The following is a 23,825-nucleotide window of genomic DNA, read 5'->3' as shown; positions in this document are numbered from 1 at the left end:
GTTGGCGCGGAGCAAGACACGGATAAGTGATTTTTCAGCCCGCTTCTCTAGCGTGCATAAGGACACATAATACTATCGATAATCTAGCGTTTATTTGAAAACTATTCATAAATCAGCCGAAAAATGACGTGTTTTGTGTATTCCACTAAAGGCCTATTATCGCGTCTTACTATACTCGTATTCAAAACGGTATAAAGCGGAAATGTACAGATGAAAAAACAATCTGTTTTGTACATGTTGACTGCAAGCAAGTCATTGATAAGCGACGGGTGTATTAGACGCATAGCCATAATTTAAAATATAGTTTAAGCGTTCGCAAATATCCCGTCCTCCCATTGATTAAAGCGCTGGCCTACAAGCCCTAATTTGGTCATATCCGGCAGGCTCTGAATGTGTTAATAATCGTTATCGATCGATAATAAAAATAAATATAAAAAAAAAACATTTTTGACCTGCAACAGGGCAGTTTTAACAGTGGACAGACTTGTCATTCTCCGCCATGCGTAATCTGCCAATGACGCCGTAAGGCGTCTTTGAGATCAATATTTCAAAAATCTGTCATGTCAATCATATTTCACCCACGGAGACTTGAGATCTCCTGTTGATCTCCTCTCAACTCTCCAACGGTTCAAGATCGCCATCTGGTGGCCGATCGGCGGATCGCGGCAGGAAGTGGTGCTCATCCATATTTGGTCCGGCCACTCGCTATCGCTCGCGGGACTCGAGCTCGACACACTGGATAGCGATCCGTTGCCAATAACTCGATAAACAACATGATTTGGACGTATATAGGCCTAACAAAATTAATAGTTGGTTTCAGGTTGGTTGTCAGTTTGGCCATGGGTAGGTAGGGAATTTTTTTTATTTTTTTTTTATTTTTTTATTTCCCACGGCGACTATGGATAGGGAATTTCTTTATTTAATTAAAATGGCAGGGTCGGTCGGCAACCTGAAACCAACTATTAATTTTGTTAGGCCATATTATTATACAACCTGGAAATGGATCGCATATATCAACATCCCATAATCGCGAACTTTCTGCTCCACGCTGACCACCCAACGGTCAGAGGAAGCTGCGGTAAGTTTCAGCGTGTTTGCTTATTATGATCCATATAAACTGCTGTGATCTATGTATCGCCCATACTACATAAATGATTTAACGTCGGCCACGGATTTATAACCCCCCCCCTCCGGTCACCAGCAGATGATGAGGCATGACGTTTAGGACCTTGTACAATAGAAACTTTTTATCTGACGTCAATCGGTATCAAACTACATTTGATGATCTAATATATGTATTTAGGGCTATAAATCACGTTCTGCAGAATGCTGCAGAAAACGATAAAAACATATTTATACTTTAGACCGTATTTTAGGGTTAGGGTTAGTTTAGTATGAATATGTGAATGAAAAAGTAGAACGTTGCTACATCCTAAACGATAGATACTTGACGTTGAATGGGCCATAGTAATGTCAATTTAGCAATACAATTTAAAAAGTTTTAGCCCTACAAAGAAGGGGAACATCTCCATAGACTTACAGTAGAGCCATATGAAATCCGTTTTATTTTTTTCCAAATTCCATTTAATTTTTTTCCAAATTCCGTTTTTTCCGTTTTAATATTTCAGAATTCTGTATTTTGCTTTGTACGCTCATTTTACCATCAGAAATAGTGTCTAATAAGTGGGAATGAATAAATGTCCACAATTTAATAAGATATAACAGTCCATTTAATAGGGCTGTCTTAAATACTTCGAAGCTTCGAAGCTTCGTTCGATGGGCATGGGATTCGAATATGAAAATAAAATTTGATTATTTAAAAAAAATAATAATTATATATATTTTTGCAAAATCAACTCTGCCTCTCTTTGTTAACTACAACAAGCAATGCTGTTTGTTATTTAAGATGAGGTCGGACTCGGCACTGACAGATTTGTGTTCATTGTGCTGCTTTTATAAAGCCTCAAATGACGGCTTACGATATTTCATGAAAGCAAAGTGTTTTGTTTGTCTAAGATTTTAAAAGGTTTAAACTTTACAGCACTGACAAAGTTGAAAAAAAAAAAAAAGTAAAAAATAAAAAAAAATCTGCGATTCCGTCCGCGATTCCGTGATCGCGGATTCCATATGGCTCTACTTACAGTACTGGCAGACGGTGGATTAAGATCAGAATAATCCCTGGCAGATAAAGGGTTAAAGTAATGGCTTTGCTTGTCCAAATGACAATACTGACCAAATTGAGATTTCTTTTTTTCTTGTCCATTTATTTTGTTTGCTTTCTAATTTAAAATACAATAATACACAGTAGGCTATGTGTGCTAGCAGAGCTAGTCTCCAGTCGCGAGTCACGGTGGTTTGTCCACCAAAAAAGCACCAAAAGATAGAAAAGAAACTAGCAGAGCCAGAACTGTTCAACTCCCCTGGAGCCACAGCCAGCAGAGAAGATTGTTTACTTTCGCTTTCAAACCAGCGGCAGCCTGAGAACTGGAGTGTGAGGGGATGTAACCCTAAAGATAGTAAATTATATTGACCCATTTGTTTACACTGCTTGTGTTGTTTTTACTACCTGTACCCCCCCCCCCCTTCCCCCATGCTGCTATGATGCCTGAATTTCCCCAAGGGGATCAATAAAGGAATATCTTATCTTATGTTATCTTAACACTTTGCCGCCCGACCACGAGTTAATACGGGTTTCGAATCCATGCGTTGTGGACAGAATCACGTATAAAGCCGTGGCAAGTTGTTATTGCTTTTATATCATTTTAATAACCGGGACAAGGTCGCGGAGCGGCACTGCATATATTCCCTAGTCTGTGAATTCAAGGATGTGCAATACCGGCCAGATCCTCTTAGGGGCGCCATCGCTCCACTGCAGTATGCCCTGTGGGCGAATGGATCACTTTTTTTTTCCCCCTTTCAAATGGAGATTTTTAGTACCGGGATTCTGAACCAGCATCATGTACCGTGAATTACGTTTCGAATCGCAGATTTCACCATGGAATAAGGTGATTTATCATCAGCCAATGGACATATCGATCTACCAGATGCCGATCGATAACGGGGAAATGCTCAGGGTATCCCACCGGCTTATGGTAAGATCTTTTTCACATAAATTACAGCCGGATCAGAGCTTGCCATGATACGCAACCAGCCGAGCAGCGTATGTGGCTAGTTACACTGTTATTGGTAATCAATAACAATAAACGACGTTTCCCGCCCCCCCCCCCCCCCCCCCCTTTCATGCATACATGCTTTGGGACATTCCCGATGATATGCAGTTTGAGTTATTTCTTTAGCATATGTAAAACGGAAATGCCGTTGAATATAACGTTAGCAGCTATTAGCCCTATAACTAGCCTTCCAGAAAATATACGAGACAAAATCCGCTATAATGCTTATATTCACGGCGCTATAAAATGACAACCTATTGATGCATTTTTTTTCTTTAAGCCATTTTGAAGGGACGGTTTATGAACTCAATTGACAATGAGAATGGACAGATAGCAATACTATAAAGTATAGATTTAGCTCTACAAAAAGACACCGGTCTGTTTACAAAAGCTGGTCCTCAACCACTATATTAGACGTGTCCCAGCGGTTGCCAATGTGTTAAGATGGCGGCAACAACAAGGAATTGCTGCAAAATAAACATACATACATTTTTTTTATATATATATAGATAATTATATAGATATATATAGATAATTAGCTATATCGAGTGATATGATATCATTATCGTGATATCATTTTTGGCCATATCACCCAGCCCTGTATACTATAGCTAATGTCCATCAATATATTCCTTTGGAATGAAATAGGTTCAAGAATCGAATCAGGATTGTTAGCAGAGAGAGAGAGAGAGATATAGAGAGGGAGGGGGGAGAGAGAACTGCTAGGAGTGGAGCCAACATCAGCTTGCTGAGGCTACATCAACAGGCTGCTAGGAGTGGAGCTAACATTAGCTTTCTGAGGCTACATCAACATTACTTAAGATTTTAGTGCTACGGTGGGCATTCCAGAATGGCGAGGACGCAAAGCATGTTAGACCATTGGATCCGTCGCAGAGTTTACATAGAAACTTTGCGACTCGCGAGAGAAGACGTTGTCACACAGCTGTGTGCAACGCAGGGCTGAAGAGCTCGTTTGCTTCTAGAATTGAAGGTCCGCTCTGTTCCGTGTCTATTATGAAATGACAATTGCACGACACGCCCACTATGCAAAGCCTCTGTGCTCCTAAATAATTGTTCCAGTTCGCACATATCTACGTTTAGGTGCAAATGAGAGTGAAATAGTCACACTGTAGAGCCCTGCCTCAGCAAGCTAACGTTAGCTCCACTCCTAGCAGCTCCCTCCTCCACACTGTAATAATGCAGGACCTGTTGCAGAGGTCTTTATTCGGCATGCAACGACACTCAATGTTTTAGCGGTACACACACAGCGGTTAGTTTTTAGCACACACACCGGAACACACACGCATGCATTGTCTCTTTAGAATCGCCGATGAGATTCGTCTCTGCGATTACCCATCCCGTCGTCCTTCCCCCCCAAGGGCAGCCGGGAGCAGACAGGCGTCAACGTGAGCCGCGCCAGGGGACCAATCCAAGTGCTCCTGTCCGTCTTCGTCAAGGACGCCACAGCGTTAGCGATCTGTTGTTGTGCATGTTTTTCCATTGGGTTTATCTTATCGGGGGGGAACCCTGTGGTTACGTCATTGCTACTTTAGAGTTGCTCTACCGGTCACAATGTATAGTCAAAATCCATACCGTAGCGCAAATTCATACCGTTTATACCGTCAACCCCTACTAGGTGTCTGTCTGATCTGACTCATCCTCCTCTCCTCTCCCCCTACAGCTGTTGGAGATGGTGGAGCCTAGTGACTAGTAGTGAGTGGATCCACATCACCCTCCTGGACCAGGTTAACCACCCCATCAGAACCTGGATATATATGCCTGGTGGAGCCCGATGCATGAAGCGATATAAAGAAACAAATAGCCAATAAATGTGAAGTTATCTTTGAACCTGTTGTCAAGCCTCGTCAATATACCCCCCCCCCCCCCCTTTCCTCACTAATGGAACTGGTGTCGCGGAGTCACGTTAGAATGTTAGTTAGCTTAGCGCAGGGCTCTACGCTAACCTTTTTCACTAAGGGCACAGGTGCTCCCAAATGAAAAAATTTAGGAGCACACAAAGAAATTTAGGAGCACCCAAAAATATTTAGGAGCACAGTGAAAATATGTCAAGTAACAGAGTTTTTTTTTTTTTTTTTTTAAATAAATGTATATTTGTACTGTGCGTGCATGTGCAAACGGGACACATCTGTGCAATAGCACATACCACCAAAGTCACTGGCCCACTGTGTGCGTGTGTGTGTATCATCTGCGTGTGCAAACGGGAATGGGACAGACATTTGAACTATTAATTAAGTGATTAATGCCTACTATGGCAAAGTTGTAGCCAACAACTAGGTCTAATAAGAAAGGCAGTGATATTGAACAAAAAGGAGACACTGGCTTTACAACCAGGGCCATCAGTAGAGGGGGGAGCTAGTGTTGCTCTTTTAGAAAAATAATCCTTTCAGGGTTGCCTATTGAAATACTGTACACCTCCAGTACAGTAGTTTGCGTGTCAGGTAGACCATTGATTGACAGTTGATTCTGCCAATTACGACGTCACACCGTTGCACTCTGGCCGTCCGGCGCTGCAGCTGGACCCTATTGCCACACCGCTTGCACTCTGGCCGTCCGGCGCTACAGCTGGACCCATTGCCCACCTCTGCGGTTGATAACGCTAGCCAAGTTAGCTGTACACACATACACAGTGGGCCAGTTGTAGGGGTGTAACAATGCATCGCAATGCATCGATCCTACTTTGCAATATTTACAAAACATTACATTGTTTTCGAACTCTAGCCATGGGGAAATGTTTAGCCAATTCACGTTAAATTTGTATGTCTTCCCTCCGGCTCCAGTGGGTGTAGCTTCGCTAGCTACAGTGGCTACATTGGGTGCTACAGTGGGTGTAGCCTCGCTAGCTTGGCCAACTTCGCTAGCATGCTGGCTAGCGTCAGTATCTTGGTTAACGTTAACGTTAACCATCACCTCTGTAACATGAGCTGCCTCGCCTGACTTCTCATTCTCCGGTATCTTTCGCGCAAAATAAAAATTAATGGGCTTCGACATGGCTGTATTATTGTTTGACTCAGACAGTGACGCAGCCGCTGATCATTACTTTCGGTTTCCAGTCGCGTGACCACAGGAAACTACTGTGATTGGAACGTTTATGCGGCTGTGAACTGTGGGACTTGTAGTTTTTTAACAATTCTTGCAGCGGAGAAAAAAAAGGACGAATGAGAGGCTGTATGTACTCTGCACTCGCTGGCCCCACTCGCACGCCGTGCGAGTACTTGATTTTGCCGGTCACAATGTATAGTCAAAATCCATACCGTAGCGCAAATTCATACCGTTTATACCGTCAACCCCTACTAGGTGTCTGTCTGATCTGACTCATCCTCCTCTCCTCTCCCCCTACAGCTGTTGGAGATGGTGGAGCCTAGTGACTAGTAGTGAGTGGATCCACATCACCCTCCTGGACCAGGTTAACCACCCCATCAGAACCTGGATATATATGCCTGGTGGAGCCCGATGCATGAAGCGATATAAAGAAACAAATAGCCAATAAATGTGAAGTTATCTTTGAACCTGTTGTCAAGCCTCGTCAATATACCCCCCCCCCCCTTTCCTCACTAATGGAACTGGTGTCGCGGAGTCACGTTAGAATGTTAGTTAGCTTAGCGCAGGGCTCTACGCTAACCTTTTTCACTAAGGGCACAGGTGCTCCCAAATGAAAAAATTTAGGAGCACACAAAGAAATTTAGGAGCACCCAAAAATATTTAGGAGCACAGTGAAAATATGTCAAGTAACAGAGTTTTTTTTTTTTTTTTTTAAATAAATGTATATTTGTACTGTGCGTGCATGTGCAAACGGGACACATCTGTGCAATAGCACATACCACCAAAGTCACTGGCCCACTGTGTGCGTGTGTGTGTATCATCTGCGTGTGCAAACGGGAATGGGACAGACATTTGAACTATTAATTAAGTGATTAATGCCTACTATGGCAAAGTTGTAGCCAACAACTAGGTCTAATAAGAAAGGCAGTGATATTGAACAAAAAGGAGACACTGGCTTTACAACCAGGGCCATCAGTAGAGGGGGGAGCTAGTGTTGCTCTTTTAGAAAAATAATCCTTTCAGGGTTGCCTATTGAAATACTGTACACCTCCAGTACAGTAGTTTGCGTGTCAGGTAGACCATTGATTGACAGTTGATTCTGCCAATTACGACGTCACACCGTTGCACTCTGGCCGTCCGGCGCTGCAGCTGGACCCTATTGCCACACCGCTTGCACTCTGGCCGTCCGGCGCTACAGCTGGACCCATTGCCCACCTCTGCGGTTGATAACGCTAGCCAAGTTAGCTGTACACACATACACAGTGGGCCAGTTGTAGGGGTGTAACAATGCATCGCAATGCATCGATCCTACTTTGCAATATTTACAAAACATTACATTGTTTTCGAACTCTAGCCATGGGGAAATGTTTAGCCAATTCACGTTAAATTTGTATGTCTTCCCTCCGGCTCCAGTGGGTGTAGCTTCGCTAGCTACAGTGGCTACATTGGGTGCTACAGTGGGTGTAGCCTCGCTAGCTTGGCCAACTTCGCTAGCATGCTGGCTAGCGTCAGTATCTTGGTTAACGTTAACGTTAACCATCACCTCTGTAACATGAGCTGCCTCGCCTGACTTCTCATTCTCCGGTATCTTTCGCGCAAAATAAAAATTAATGGGCTTCGACATGGCTGTATTATTGTTTGACTCAGACAGTGACGCAGCCGCTGATCATTACTTTCGGTTTCCAGTCGCGTGACCACAGGAAACTACTGTGATTGGAACGTTTATGCGGCTGTGAACTGTGGGACTTGTAGTTTTTTAACAATTCTTGCAGCGGAGAAAAAAAAGGACGAATGAGAGGCTGTATGTACTCTGCACTCGCTGGCCCCACTCGCACGCCGTGCGAGTACTTGATTTTGCATGTTCGCACGCATATTTTTAGGGGCATATGCGAGCAATATGGTCGCACTGTAGAGCCCTGGCTTAGCGGCTAACATTAGCTCGTTGCTCGCGTCAATTCAATTGCATGTCATTGAAGGTCCACCCTGGTCTGTGTCTATAATGAAATGAGAGGAAAGCGCGGCGCTAAAGCAAGTCTCATCTCAGCCGCGGCGGCTTAGAAACTGAATTAATCGGAAAAAAATCGCGATCTCGATTCATAGACCTATGCAATCTCATTTCTAAGTTATGACGATTTTTTTTTTATAAAAAAAAAGTTTATAAAATTTTCTTTTCTTTTTTACTTTTTACTTTACTTTTTAAATGATTTGATTGAAAAAATAAGAATTGTGAGAGAATCATGATCGCAATTCTTAGAGCGAAAAATCGTGATTCACATTTTAGCAAGAATCGTCCAGCCCTGTGACTGACAACATATACTCGATGTTCATGATATAGTAATTTACTACATCTCATGTAGAACAAGCTGCGATACATCGAGTATACTCGATATATCGCCCCCCAGCCGTAGACACCATAACAAAATTTTTATTTTTTTAGATTTACAATTCTGTTATTTACATTTAATAGGGGTGTAAAGTAGGGCTGGGCGATATGGCCTCTAAATGATATCGCAAATTTTTTTTTGCCATATCACGATACACAATATATATCGCGATATTTTGACATTTCCTCTAAAGCACTTAAAAATGCTTGATTTAACCCTTTGATGGATACAGTCACGCCAATATGATGATTATAATAAGTCCCTGCAACATATGTTTGCATTATTAAACCATGAAGATGCTTTAAAAAATAATTAAATGAAAATGTACTAAGAGTAGTCTACTGACACACTAATGAAAAAAATTATTTACATCTAAGACAATTTATATAAAAACTCTTGGGTGCCTAAGACTTTAGCACAGTACTGTGTTTTCTATCCACTTTAGCCAAACACACACATATATATATATTAGGGGTGTAACGGTACGCAAATACGTACTGTACCGCCTCAATGTGGTCCTCCGGTACAGTACGCGCTGTGCACCGAACGATTGCAACGGTACGGAACCTTTTTTTGCTGAACTTAAATCCCCCCGTTCCAAATATAACGTGCACAACTAACCGGATGTTGTTTGTTCATCCCACGCAGCACGATAGCTGTAATTCAGCATAGCATATTAGCCTGAGTATGGCGAGTGCAATACTAACTGACAAGCCAGAGCTAGAAGATGCTCCCACAACATTCAAGTTAACAACAGTAATGGACAAAGACAGGTGGATCGCACTAAAGCTACGTGCTGCCGGCATTGTTCAACTGAGATCGGGTATGTCGCTGGCAGTACCTCAAACTTTATCACGCATTTAAAACGGCATCACCCGAATGTGAATATCACTGGTACAAGGAAGAAACAGACCCTAGTGCAAACCCAGCTCCCTGTGGCATTCAAGCAGCATCTCGCTATTAATTCAGACCGGGCCAAAGCAATAACAAACGCCATAGGTGTTTTTATAGCAGCAGATCTGCGACCATACTCCGTTGTCGAGAACACGGGGTTTAAGCACATGCTAAAAGTAATAGAGCCCCGCTACCTAGTTCCCTCTCGTCCGTATTTCAGCCAGCAAGTCATACCAGCTCTGTATAAACAAGCACACGCTACAGTTGTCCACGACTTATCCACGGCATCTGCTATCGCTCTCACTACCGATGGGTGGACATCCCGAGCTACCGAGCGCTACTTAACAGTAACGTCACACTACATCACCCCCGAGTGGAACATACAAAGCCACGTTCTGCAAACTCGCCCTATTTATGAACAACACACAAGCACACACCTGGCTGAGGAGCTGAAGGAGGCAGTGTCAGAGTGGAAGTTGGAGAGGCCAGGAAGCACAATTCCAGTCACAACAGACAATGCTAGAAATATTGTCAATGCAATCAGTGAAGCTGGACTGGGGCCCAACATTGGATGCTTTATTTGCACATACACTTATTTTAGCATCACAAAAGGCAGAATCAGACGGGTGGTATCTTTCTTCCACCGTAGCACAACAGCTGCACATATATTGCAGCAGGAGATGCTTAATGTGCAAAAACACACCCTGATTCACGATGTCCCCACTCGCTGGAAAATCAGGATTCAGAAATCTATGGAATCAAATGAAGAAGACAGTCCAACTGTGAGAGAAATGAAAGCTGCCATCAGAGGGAACCTGAAGGACAGATACTCTGACCCTGCTCTTCAGGACTTCCTCCACAAGTGCACAGCTCTAGATCCGAGGTTCAAGACCCTTCCTCATGTGGATAATGCCTGTCGTGAAAGGATCTACAACAGTCTCACAACAGAGATTCTGGCCATTGAAGAACAGGTATCGTATTTTTTTTAAATTTACATTATGTTTATTTTCTTGTGCATAAATGCCCTCATTGCTTAATTTGAAACATTTGTATTGCTGCTACAATGTTAATACTTCATATTTCCATAATTATTTTATTATCATTTTTAACTTTTATTTTTTTGTTTTGTCAAAGCACTGCTTTCTATTGCATGAAAGGTGCTCTATAAATAAAGTGTTGTATTATTATTATCATTACTAATTTAAAATATGATATTATTGTCATTTAATCCTGCAGGGTGAGGCCACAGAGGCCACAGAGACAACAGGAGCCAGGTCATCCCCAGGGAGAGCAGACCCAGAGGAATCCGGAACATCTCCTCCCATCAAGAAGTCAGCCATGGCTGAACTGTTTGGCGAGCTCTTCAATACTGAGGAGAGAAACAAGCCTACTTTGCAGCTAGTGAAGGAAGAGGTTACCTCATACATGGCAGTGGACTGCACTTCATTGGATTCCAACCCACTTGCATGGTGGAAGACCAATGAGTACTGATATCCTCACATTGCCATATTAGCAAAGCGCTACCTGGCTGTACCTGCTACATCTGTCCCTAGCGAGAGGGTGTTTTCCACAGCAGGAGACATTGTTAGTGCCAGCACCTCTGCCCTTTCTGCAAACATGGACAAGTAAATTTTTCTGAAAAAGAACATGAAAATAGCATGAATCTCAGTACAAGCTGCACTAAGTTAATGTGCAGCTGAAAGCTACGTGAATACAAGTTCAGTACAGTTTATTTTCAAAATGTTGCACTTTAATGGATATTTATTTTTATAATAATATTTAGATTTACTTTAAGTGTTATTAGTAGGTTACAGCAGTAAGCCTTAGTTTGCTCAGTAAATGATGGCCAATTCATTTTATATTTTTTAATACAGTTAAATAAATAAATTAATTAAAAGCAATTTTTTTGTTTTGTATTTCTTCCCCCCCCCCCCCCCCCCCCCACTGTACCGAAAATCATACCGAACAATGTGACTTCAAAACCGAGGTAGGTACCGAACCGTGGATTTTGTCTACCGTTTTTTTACTAAATCCTCAATTTTAATAGTGATTCATCTGATTAAATCAGTCTTTTTCTTTTATTAAATCAACTTTCTTTAATGAATATAACTCATCAGTTTCGTCAACATAAATAATCCAATAAGGGCACGGTTGGTATTAAAGTGATGGTGACGTCTTATGTATAATATTATAATATTAGTGTAGCCAAACCCCCATTGGTTTAAACAGATTGAAAAAAAATTAAATAAAAAATGTATTAAAAATAAAAAATTCAAGTGTTGATTTAGAATTCTAATGTCAACATTATGATCGAAGCTTCGAAGCATTCGGTACAGCCCTAAACCCGGTCACGTCAAAATGATGTGCCTGATGTCAAACTGCCTCATTCTTTCAGTTTTTGCATGACTACGTCCTTGAGAATAACTGAAAAGTTTGATTATTTTAGGCTATATATGCTGATGTATTTTTGGTGTTAAATTTATTTTAAATTAAAAAAACAACGTATACCGAACAGAACAGAAAACCGTGACGCCAAGACCGTGATACGAACCGAACCGTGGATTTTGTGAACCGTTCCACCCCTAGTAGGGCATAAAAAAAATATTGTTTGGTTCCTGTTGGTTGTCAGTTAAGGCCATGAGTAGGTAGGGAATTTATTTTATTTTATTTTTTATTTTATCTCTTCCCACGGCGACTATGGATAGGGAATTTCTTTATTTAATTAAAATGTTCACGACAACATGGATGCATGTACTCTGCCAGCATGTTTAATATCCATAATACTAAAGGTTTGACTAAGATTTTGATATATATATATATATATATAAAAATTATACTTTTTTTTTGAACTCATAAAATAAATTGGGTCGCACCTAAATCGGCAGGGTCGGTCGGCAACCAGAACCAAACCATTATTTTTGTTAGGCCTAGGTAGTAATATAGGCAAGGACGATTATTTAGTGGCAAAGTGCATTATAGTAAAAGATCCCCCTGCTCCCTTACCAGATCCCCCTGCTCCCTCCCTCACCAGATCCCCCTGCTCCCTCACCAGATCCCCCTGCTCCCTCCCTCACCAGATCCCCCTGCTCCCTCACCAGATCGCCCTGCTCCCTCCCTCACCAGATCCCCCTGCTCCCTCACCAGATCCCCCTGCTCCCTCCCTCACCAGATCCCCCTGCTCCCTCCCTCACCAGATCCCCCTGCTCCCTCACCAGATCCCCCTGCTCCCTCCCTCACCAGATCCCCCTGCTCCCTCCCTCACCAGATCCCCCTGCTCCCTCCCTCACCAGATCCCCCTGCTCCCTCCCTCACCAGATCCCCCTGCTCCCTCCCTCACCAGATCCCCCTGCTCCCTCACCAGATCCCCCTGCTCCCTCACCAGATCCCCCTGCTCCCTCACCAGATCCCCCTGCTCCCTCACCAGATCCCCCTGCTCCCTCACCAGATCCCCCTGCTCCCTCACCAGATCCCCCTGCTCCCTCACCAGATCCGGCCTGCTCCCTCACCAGTATTGTATATTAGTACATTGCATAGTATATATTGTATATTGTATGGTAACTCAGTTACTTCTATTCTGCATCGAACATTGTACATATGTCTATACTGAACACTGTGACCTATTTTTACTTCTATTCTACATGCTATACTATTTTATTTCATACTATCTTGTCTAACAGTCTCTGGAGCGAAACAGTAAGAAGCATTTTGTATAAAAGTATTCTGTACTTCTGTATGACAACTAGGGCTGCACGATTTTGGGAAATAATCTAATTGCGATTATTCTGACAGATATTGCGATTGCGATTTGCGATGCGATTATAACATATTTAAAAAAAAAATTACAAGAAGCATGTTGCTGCTTTCTGTAGTCGGGTCCCAACTGCAAAATTACTGTATTACCCTGTATTATACACTTTTACTATCATGTAGACTATTCTGCTTTGTGTTTACATGTGATGTATTGCATACATGCACATTTATTATGTTCTTGTGTGATGTATCACACATTTTATTGCTGTGTGATGTATTGCAAATGTTATTGCTGTCACCTTGGCCAGATGACCAGATGATCTTGGCCAGTTTTTTTTTTTTTTTTTTTAATTGCAGGCTTGGCGATTTGATAATTGCATCATTCCAAATCGCGATTTCGATTAAAAAACGATTAATCGTGCAGCCCTAATGACAACTATTAAAGAAACTTAAAACTTGAGATCCCCCTGCTCCCTCCCTCACCAGATCCCCCTGCTCCCTCACCAGATGCCCCTGCTCCCTCACCAGATGCCCCTGCTCCCTCACCAGATCCCCCTGCTCCCTCACCAGATCCCCCTGCTCCCTCACCAGATCCCCCTGCTCCCTCCCTCACCAGATGCCCCTGCTCCCTCACCAGATGCCCCTGCTCCCTCACCAGATCCCCCTGCTCCCTCACCAGATGCCCCTGCTCCCTCACCAGATCCCCCTGCTCCCTCCCTCACCAGATCCCCCTGCTCCCTCACCAGATCCCCCTGCTCCCTCCCTCACCAGATCCCCCTGCTCCCTCAGCACCGACGGCTCTATTGCTCGCCTTTCCTCGACCTTGGTGGCATCTTCGACCCTACCCTCTTGAACCCCATGTCAAACACATAAGAAAAACATCCTTCAGTCACTTGAAAAGCGTTGCCCGTCTCCTTTCTCATTCATTCTCAGCCGCTGAAAGCCTGAAACCCTCATTCATGCATTCATCACCTCAAGACTCGATTACTGCAACAGCATCCTCCTCTATGGCACATCCACCAAAATTCTCAATAAACTGCAATACATTGAGAACGCTGCCACCCGCCTGATTACCCACTCCCGTATCAGACAGAGACATCCCATCACCCCTGTCTTCCAAAACCTCCACTGCCTTCCCATTAGGCAACGCATACAGTACAAAGTGCTGCTTTTCACCTACATGGCCCCCTCTTACCTTTTCGATCTCCTTCACCGTCATAACCCTTCCCATGCTCTCAGGTCCAGTGATGCCAACATCCTAACCCCCCCTTACCAACATCCCTATCAGGTACATTGATTAGCAAAGTTCCCATTACTCAAAGATCATTCCCTGTATCCCTTGAACTTCTAAAGCAAATCACACAATGTAATTGTGTCCAACCTGACCTCACATGGGGAAAAATAAAGGGTCACAAAAACATCCCCCTCTACTATGTGGAATCAAGTCAGTGTCACAAATCCAACTGAATGGAGTCCAATGTTAATCTCTTGCCAACCTTTTACAGACTAATGTACTTTTGTACAGTAAAACTGAGCTGCCTTGTTGTCTGACAATGTAAACAAGCATGAGGGACAGACAGGCTACAGAGAGAGGGACAGACACATATGCACACACATACAAGAAATGCATGTCAGTAGTTAGGATTTACTCAGAAATGGCAGAAAGAAGTATATATTTTAAAAATTTGCATTATGCGTCAAAGAAAATAAGTGTCATTATTTTAATATGCATTTGCGTTAACGCATTATTAACACAATCATTTTGACAACCCCAATACTTTTTTCTGAATCCCCCCCCCCCCCCACAAATCGTGAAAACTGAAACCATGATATTTCCTCAATCCACCTCACACAATAATCGTACCATCAATCCCTAGCGCCGTCACACACCACAAACACCAGTGCCACCCACTGTGCTGAGATGAACTGCCCATAAACTGATCTTCTATTAACTTATACATAATATGTAATATGTTAATTATAGCCTACATGGGTTTCTGCTATGACTATATTGTACACATGTAGCCTCCACTTTGTCCTTTTACCTCTAAGCCCTAGCAATATTTTCTGACAATCCGCCTAAAATACATGTATGTACCTAACCTAAGTCAATGGAAGATTGCTCCACTTCTACAAGGATGTTGCATGAAAGTGAACTATAGTGAACTATGTATGTAATGTTGCTGGTATGAGGTAAATATAACTATCAACAGATCATAGCACTATTTTTTTTTTTTGCGTGTTGTGGAAAAGATTGGCTCCAGCCTCCACGCCGAAACTCCGTTAGACACGCGGTATTGAGGCATCCAACAAGTACATTACCTGCCCACCGCCCAAACCGGTGTATGCTTTTCCCCCCTTCTTTTTAAAAAATAAAACCCATTTAGTTCATTCTCGCAGATTTGCATTTTGCATACTATCTCAATATTTAGGATTTAAACCCTGCAGCAGCTCGGCTGAAGGATCTCAGAGGACCAGTCCAGACCAGCAAAAGTATGTTTGCGTGATGCGCTAAATGAACTGAAAGAAAAATGTACAGAAGGTATTACTGTCCGTTGGTTTATTTATAAATTAGAACCTAACGTCAACTCTCTGTTGATGAATGTTTTTTTCATTAAAAAGGGAAAAGGTTAAATAGATGTGTAGACGGACAGGATTGTGGGATTGAAATCGATCATGTAGCAACCATCCAATCCACCCTTCAAATGTTGGTAATTTTAAGTATTCATACAAATCTCTTTCACATACAATATTGACATACTAGCTATGAGAAAAATCGGTGTTGCATACAGTATACAATTTGCATACAAATAGCGTGAAGAAATGGGGAGCAGTCATTCACAAAAACAAGCATAAATCTGCAATAGCTACGACTGTGTGCGTACTATACACACCCTCACACAAACTCAACCTCCATGCCAAATTTCAGTCTCCTCAGATGAAAACTGTGGGCGCTAGAGGGTGGGGACACCAACCAACCAAGCTATAGAGCTGTTGGTTGCAGCTAAAGATTACTGCAAATGCGCTGCCAAATCTATTGCTTTCACTCTCAACCAACTTGAATGTCTCCTCTTGAATGTCTCCTTCTGACATGCCTTTGAGGGAAGGGGGGGGGGGGTATTCAAACTCTCATCCCCTTTACAAGTTTTAGTTTAAAAAGAGAATGTTCCAGGGTAAGAGGCTGACATCAAATTGACGTCACTCTCTCATCCAATGCTAGATGCTGTGAAAATTAGGCTTCTACAAGGCCAACACTTTGTCCAGCAGCCACAATGACAAAAGTAATTTTTCCCTTTAATTAGCCACCCAGGGGTATTTCAATGGGATTTCTTATTTTCTTTGAGAAAACTAAGGTTGTCAGCCCCCTTGCCTGACACTGCCATTACAAACACGTGGTAAAAAAAACACGCTCTATTGATGAGCTTTGTATGCATTACATATACAAAGCTCTATAACCAACTGCCAGATTCTGAGGGTTAAGTCAAAACTCCTCCTAACTAATTATTATTGTAAGTTTGCAGTGTTTTCGAAGGGATCGTTATAGAGCTTTGTATAAGTAGGCCTAATGCATACAGAGCTTGTCAATAGAGCTAGCTAAAAACCTGCTTTCAGTGTCTCCATAGCAAAATAAACACAGATGCAAGTGGTTTGGGGAGGGGATTGAAAGACCTTATTTTGATCATGCTTCAAAGCAGCTTTTTGTCAAATCGGGACTATGCCTTTACGCAGTCCACCCAGTGTTGGTGAACAATGCACATTTTAAGTACAGTCAATCACTCTAGCAGTCAAAGCTTTTTAGACTGCTAATATAGCCCTACAATCAGGAAATCTGAATCATAAACATTCAGTAGTAGTACATATACACACAATGAATGCTCAATCTGGTCTCGGTTGCTCTTGCCAACAACTCGCAGTTCCACTGTTATGTATGGACACACATGGTTCAAACACAATAGGAACTCACATTATAATCCATTAGGACAGCAAGACATACAACAGACAGCAGATTACATGTAAGATACACAAGTAAACCAACATTAGCAGCATGGCATTCAGTATGGTGCAGCAGTATGGACGCATTTCTGTGTGTTGGGCAACAGAGCAGTGTACTTAGTACTATCTGTATATTATGGGGTGTATCTGTGTACAAGAGAACTGTCCGACGGTAGGATTTGCAATGATGTCATTTTCCTGGGGGCTTTCCACATATGGTTAGTTTTCTGTTCAAATCAACATTGTTGTCCCGTTATTAGGCATCAGTTAGCACACGGTGGGTGGATCTGGAGGAGAGGGTGGGTGGGTACAATGACATGTATTCATAATAATCATATACCAAAAATGATACGACGATCTGGAAGAAGAATGGACCAGTGAACCCATCATCACCTCACCAACGGATCAACCAGGGATCAATGCAAAACCAAATCTGTACATGTCTATACAATGACGAATCAGCGAGTCTGTCCCGAAACAATGCGCCTGTATTAATAAATAACGGAATCCATCATAAACAGCGATGGCTCGTTAATAACAAACAGCAGAGCAAGTGGACCAAACAACGGGACAATGGTTTCAATAGTAAATCGGCCTATAATGTGGGAGACACTATTTTATTATGAATGGATTTGCGCATTGTTGTTATGGCATCATCATATCTAGCGTTGTGTCCAGGCCATAACGTTAGACTAGTCTTGTATCGTGATGATCGCTAGCTGGTGTTAGTGAAGGATCGCTAGCTCGCTAACTGGCTAAACAACAGTCCTGTGTGCAGCTTGTTGTGTTACAGTCTGGCGGACACAGAGGGCTGCAGGAGGCGTACAGTCACATCGGAATAGGTGTAGCTTGATCCAATTTTCTAATCCCAGCCATGCAGCTGCACTACGGGCCATTGTTCGCCTGATGCCCGGGGGGATGTTAGCTTAGCTTCTGTAGGAGAGGTGGCTAACAGCCCGGCTCCACAGTGAGTCTACTGACACTACAGTAGATCCAGAACACAGGAGACCTGCTGCACTACACTGCTCCCGGGACGATCCTGTCGCAGCGCCGTGCGAACATCCGCACCGACATCTAGAAACACCGACATTCAAACAATATAACCGTATGTGTGTATCTGTGTTGTTTAAATACCTGTTTGGATGAATTCGGATCAACTGCGGTCCTCTCTTCTGCAGCTCTCTTCCCCCTCCTAGCTCCAAAATGGCGCCAACATACAGATACAGCACCCGTGGGCAAAAACAACATCCGTGGGTACATAGCGCCACCTACTGGGGTGGACATCGCCATGCGTCATGAGCGAGGTTGAAATGTTGTCGTCATAACATTATTGTTCAACGTTGTGATTCTCTACTACGACAAAATCGAGATGATACACATCATCCCATATTAGCACTAGAAGCTGTAGTGTAGAGTCTAGCCCACAACTGGAAGGAATCAGGCAAAGGGAATACTGGATTGATTGATTGATTGATTGATTGATTGATTGATTGATTGATTGATTGATTGATTGATTGATTGATTGATTGAAAAGTTTATTAACAGATTGCAGAATGGGTACAGTACAGTACAGCTCAATACATACAATTGTTAAGAGGATGCAGACCTGAGAAAGACTTTCGTCTTGTTTCCATCAGGGTCCCCCATTTTCAATTCATCATATGACACACATGACATACAGATAGACAGTACTGCTACATCTATACATTTATGACATACCAGATTTTCAAATACAGTACTGTTTGTGATACTAAAAAAATCCAGAAGAAGAGTATATACATTTGACATAGAAACTGTGCATTGGGGGAGGTTGGGTAGGTGGGGTGGGGCTGTACATTGGGGGGGGGGGGGGGGGGGGGGGGTTGGGTAGGGGGGGGGGGACACTGTACATTGGAATACTGACATACATTTGACATGGAAACTGTACATTGGAGGAGGTTGGGTAGGTGGGGTGGGGTTGGGTGGGGCTGTACATTGGAATACTGACAAAGCCATGCTTGGTCTTTATTGTACAACTGGGTTAGGACATTTGTAGGGGCCAGTTTTGAATTGCAGTCTCCCGTAGGTGTTCTTTGAGAGTGTTTTTGAAGGTGGGTAGTGATTTACATTCCTTTACAGCTTTGGGTAGGGCGTTCCACATTGTTGTGGCATAATTGCGAAACGTGTTTGGTCCCTTGTTTGAGCCGAATCTGGGTTTTACATGATTTGTGGAGCTCCCTCTGGTGTTGTGATCGTGGTATTCACTGACCTTTGGGAAGTATTTTGACATGTACATGGGTACCTTGGTCGTGTAGTGTATCTTGTAGACCAGGCCCATTGCAAGTTGCTGTACTCTGTTGTCTACTCTAAGCCATCCTAGGTTGGCAAAGTGTGCAGGGGTGAGGTGGGTTCTAGGAGTCAGGTCAAGCAGTAGTCTGACTAGTTTGTTTTGAGATGTTTGTAATTTGGTTTTTAGTGCCTTTGAGGTGCTTTGGTACCATGAGGTGCAAGCATAGTTGTAGTACCCTTGAATGAGTGCTCCTGCCAGAGTCTTCAGGGTATTCTTGTTTACCAGGGAGGAGATCCGGTACAAGAATCGAGTTCGTTGATTGACTTTTTTTATTACATTGGATGCCATTTTGTCACAGGAAAGATTAGCCTCTAGGATGGAACCCAGGTAGGTAATTTCATCTTTCCTTGTGACAATATTGTCACCCACTGTAACTGAGAAGCCGTCTGTTTTGCTGAGTTTGTTATTTGAACCGAAGAGAATGGACTCTGTTTTGCCCATGTGTAATGATAGTTTGTTGTCGGCGAGCCATATGCAGATTTTGCCTAGTTCCGAGCTGAGGGTTTTTTCAACCTGTAACTTGTTCTTGTCAGAGACCAGCAGGGCTGAGTCGTCCGCAAACAGGAACAAGTTGCAGTCACAAGCTGACGACATGTCATTTGCATAAATTAGGAACAGTAGTGGTCCTAGTATGCTTCCTTGTGGAACACCACAGTTCACTGTGAGGGGGGGGGATAGGGTACCGTTTACCTCCACCATCTGCTCTCTCCCCTCCAGGTAGGATTGTATCCAGCTCACTGATAAACTATCAAAACCAATTGCTTATAGCTTGTCAATCAGAATGGAGTGATTGACAGTGTCGAAGGCCTTTTGTAGGTCCAGCATGACCATGCCGCAGTATTTGCCCGCGTCCACCTCTTGCTTGATGTGGTCGTTCAAATAGAGAAGGCATGTGTCAGTGGAGTGGGATGTTCTGAAGCCAGATTGGAATTCGTAGATTAGATTTTTATCCGTAAGGTACTTTTCGACCTGTTCGTATACTATTTTTTCCATGACTTTCGAGATGGATGTAAGGAAGTAAGGAAGAGGCGTTGACACAAGCTTCATCACTTTTCCATGTCAAAAGCTAAAATAATGATATAATCCACCCAAAGACATTGTTTTTAAAGATAGAAAGTATTTTTTTGCTCATCACATTTTGCACATCCCTGTCTGTCTGTCTCCCTTTCTTTCTTATGCCCACAGACCACATTTTCAGGCCCCCCCACCCCCCCATATAACTGTTAAGGGCGTCCATACACACTAGTAGTAGTGTGACTGTGTGACACTACAGTACTTGTAAAGATCAATCAAAGTCAAAAGGTCAAAGAATCTAAGGAGCACTGGCTGCTTTTTGCCTGGCAAAGTAAAAAAAAACAAAAAAACATTGCAGCAGTGCAGCATGTTTATTCAGTTAGTGTCTGCAAACCTATAACTATGCAGCTTGCTTGGCTGGTCATTTCTTCAGTGACAATGAAGAGACGCTTTAGCTCTGGAGGAGAGGAGGCTCTGGCTGCTGTCCTGCACTCTATCCAGGATAACGCTATCATTATAGCTACTAGTTTTGCCGTATATACTGCTAGACTGTCACTTAATCTCTCTTTTTTAGAAATTCTAAGACTTGGGATTGTAAATGCCGCACCCACTCTGTTTGATTTCATCTTAGATGCATCTGTATAAGCCACCAGTCTTTCTCCATATTTTAACCTGATATGACTCTCCACCATATGACTGCTCATTTCCACTCTCTCCTTTAACTCCAATAGGGCAACAGGGGTACCCATCAACCACAGGGGTACCCATCAACCACAGGGGTACCCATCAACAACAGGGGTACCCATCAACCACAGGGGAACTGCTGGGAAACAGACGGTTGGACACACTAATTTCCAGAATGCCCATCTCTCTGGCTTTTGGTTCTATAATCCACCCAAAACTTTCTAGTTGAGCCTTCTCTTTTTCCTGGCACTGCACCAGTAAATCTTTGCTAATATGTTCATCCTTATGACCTCTAAGATTGGCCCAATACACTAGTGCCAACTGATCTCTTCTAATATGCAGGGGCATTTCTCCCATCTACACTTGGAGTGCTGCAACTGGCGTAGTTTTCATAGCCCCACAACACAATCTCAACGCTTTACTCTGGATTACATCCAATTTATTTCAATTAGTTTTTGCTGCAGACCTATAAATAATACGACCATAATCTATTAGTGATCTGATGAGGCTAATATAGATTGTTCTCATCGCATTTCTACAAACATCTCATCACATTCAGTACTTTTTTGCATTTGTCTACCATCTTACTTATATGTAAAGCCCATGTTAGTCTTTTATCAAACCACACACCAAGATATTTAAACTGCTCTACCCTTTCCAAGATTGTATCACCAATTGATATATTTAGCTCTTGGGGAATACTTCTCTTTGAGAAAAATATTGTTTTTGTTTAGTCAATTGACAATCTAAAATCCCACTCTAGAGACCACCTTTTTACTTCATTTACTGCTTCTTGCATTTTACTTACCTTATTCTCCAGCGCAAGTGAGGACATGGAGGAGGAGGAGGAGGAGGAGGAGGAGGAGGAGGAGGAGGAGGAGGAGGAGTCTACTGCTTGGAGATGAAAGATGATGGGCAGGTGATCTGGGCTCCAACAGCTGAGGAGACTCTCCGGTATGTGACCTCAGGGCCCACAGGCTGTGCCACAGCCAGGATCAGCAGCCCAGAGGCGTCCTTTGAGCTCCTCATTACTGAGGAAATGATTCATCTTATCCTCAAGTACACTAGTCAAGTCAAGTCAAGTCAAGAGTTTTATTTGTCACGGCATACAAGTATACAATGAAATGCGGGGGGTCTTGCCCGCAACGATTGTGCATAATACAATAGTAATATATAATAAGAATCCAATAGAACGACATTGTGCAATAACAAGTAACAAAGTAGGGCATATCGGTATCTGTACATGAGTTATTTACAGAGCAGGACATGCTAGGTCCTGTGGTAGTGCAATACACTGTTAGCTACGGATGAGGCACTGGGTCTTTATGTACACTGCTATACAATGCTATATTATACAATCTCAAGCTATACTATACTATTCTTAAAGTGACCTTTCCTTTTGTAAAGTGACTATATGTGAGCGTGTGCAGCATGAGTGAGTGTGTGCTCATGTTAAAGTGGCTGCTAGTGTGTGAGCGTGTACAGTGTGTGTGTCGTGTGTGTGCTCATGTGTGCTTGTGTGTGGAGAGTTCAGTGTTCAAGGCTCTGATGGCCTGGTGGAAGAAGCTGAGCCGAAGTCTCTCTGTCCTAGTAGCTGGTGTTCGCAGGCGTCTGCCTGACCTCAGCAGCATGAACAGGCTGTTGTTGGGGTGGTGTGGGTCTTTCATTATTCTGCAGGCTCTGGATTTGCACCTCTTGTTGTATAGGACCTGCAGGGGTGGTAGTGCAATACCCGTGGTACGCTCGGCTGAGCGCACCACTCTCTGTAGGGCCTTCTTGTCCTGTGCCGTGCTGTTTCCATACCAGGCAGTGATGTTTCCAGTCAAGATGCTCTCTACAGCTCCGGAGTAGAAGGACTGGAGTATCTTCCCAGATACTCTGAACTTCCTTAACTGTCTCAGGTGGTAGAGGCGCTGCTTCGCCTTTTTTTACGACTGAGTCTATGTGTGTTGTCCATGTCACTAATCTGCAGGGGAAGTCTGGAGCGCCTCTTTGTTGAGGAGTTGGGGTAATCCCTAGTTGTCCCAGTGATGCCCGAAGAGTCAGACGCTGCTGCATGCCACGCACACCAGCAGCAGCCACCCTGGTGGAACAGGTCTGAGAAAGAGAGGAAGGGGAGGAGCCAAATACACCTGACAGTGATCTGCAGCTCCTGCTCCACCGAGTCAACTCTCACTGACACGCACACAAATTGTTTAATATTTTCTGTTTTTGTTAATAAATACATTTGTTAAAACTATAAATACCAATAAAGTGTTAAAATTATTTAAGAAATACATGTCAATTTAATAGTTATGATCAGTATTGAAGTTGGTGAAAGGATTTAATGCATTTTAAGTGAAAAAAATATAACATTTTTATAGCAACTTTTTTGGAACTGAGCATTCTTTGCACAGAGGGTAAAACGTGGCATATTTATAAACTCACACTGCTCAAAAAGTAATAATGCATTCAAATCAAGGTTTTTGTCAATTATTGTCATATCCAAGGGTGTAATACCCCACACAAAATATTCCAATTTGCAATTAGTGGAAAATATTTAATATT

At 42.9% G+C, this 23,825-nt stretch overlaps 1 protein-coding gene across 4 annotated transcripts in view; it reads right to left on the bottom strand.

Annotated features, from left to right (window-relative positions):
• Positions 1–18,455, bottom strand: part of pds5b (PDS5 cohesin associated factor B) — a 132,930-nt gene extending 114,475 nt beyond the window's left edge. For all 4 annotated transcript variants that reach the window (XM_084319889.1, XM_084319891.1, XM_084319890.1 and 1 more), the window contains exon 1: positions 18,386–18,455. The gene's annotated coding sequence lies outside the window, so the exon portion shown is untranslated. The remainder of the gene's footprint in view (positions 1–18,385) is intronic.
• Positions 18,456–23,825: the final 5,370 nt, after the last annotated feature.

This window comes from Notolepis coatsorum (genome assembly GCF_963971535.1).
Source record: "Notolepis coatsorum genome assembly, chromosome: 8".
Taxonomy (NCBI): Eukaryota; Metazoa; Chordata; class Actinopteri; order Aulopiformes; family Paralepididae; genus Notolepis; species Notolepis coatsorum.
The sequence above is the reverse complement of the archived record's forward strand: the minus strand, read 5'-3'. Positions and strand labels throughout refer to the sequence as shown.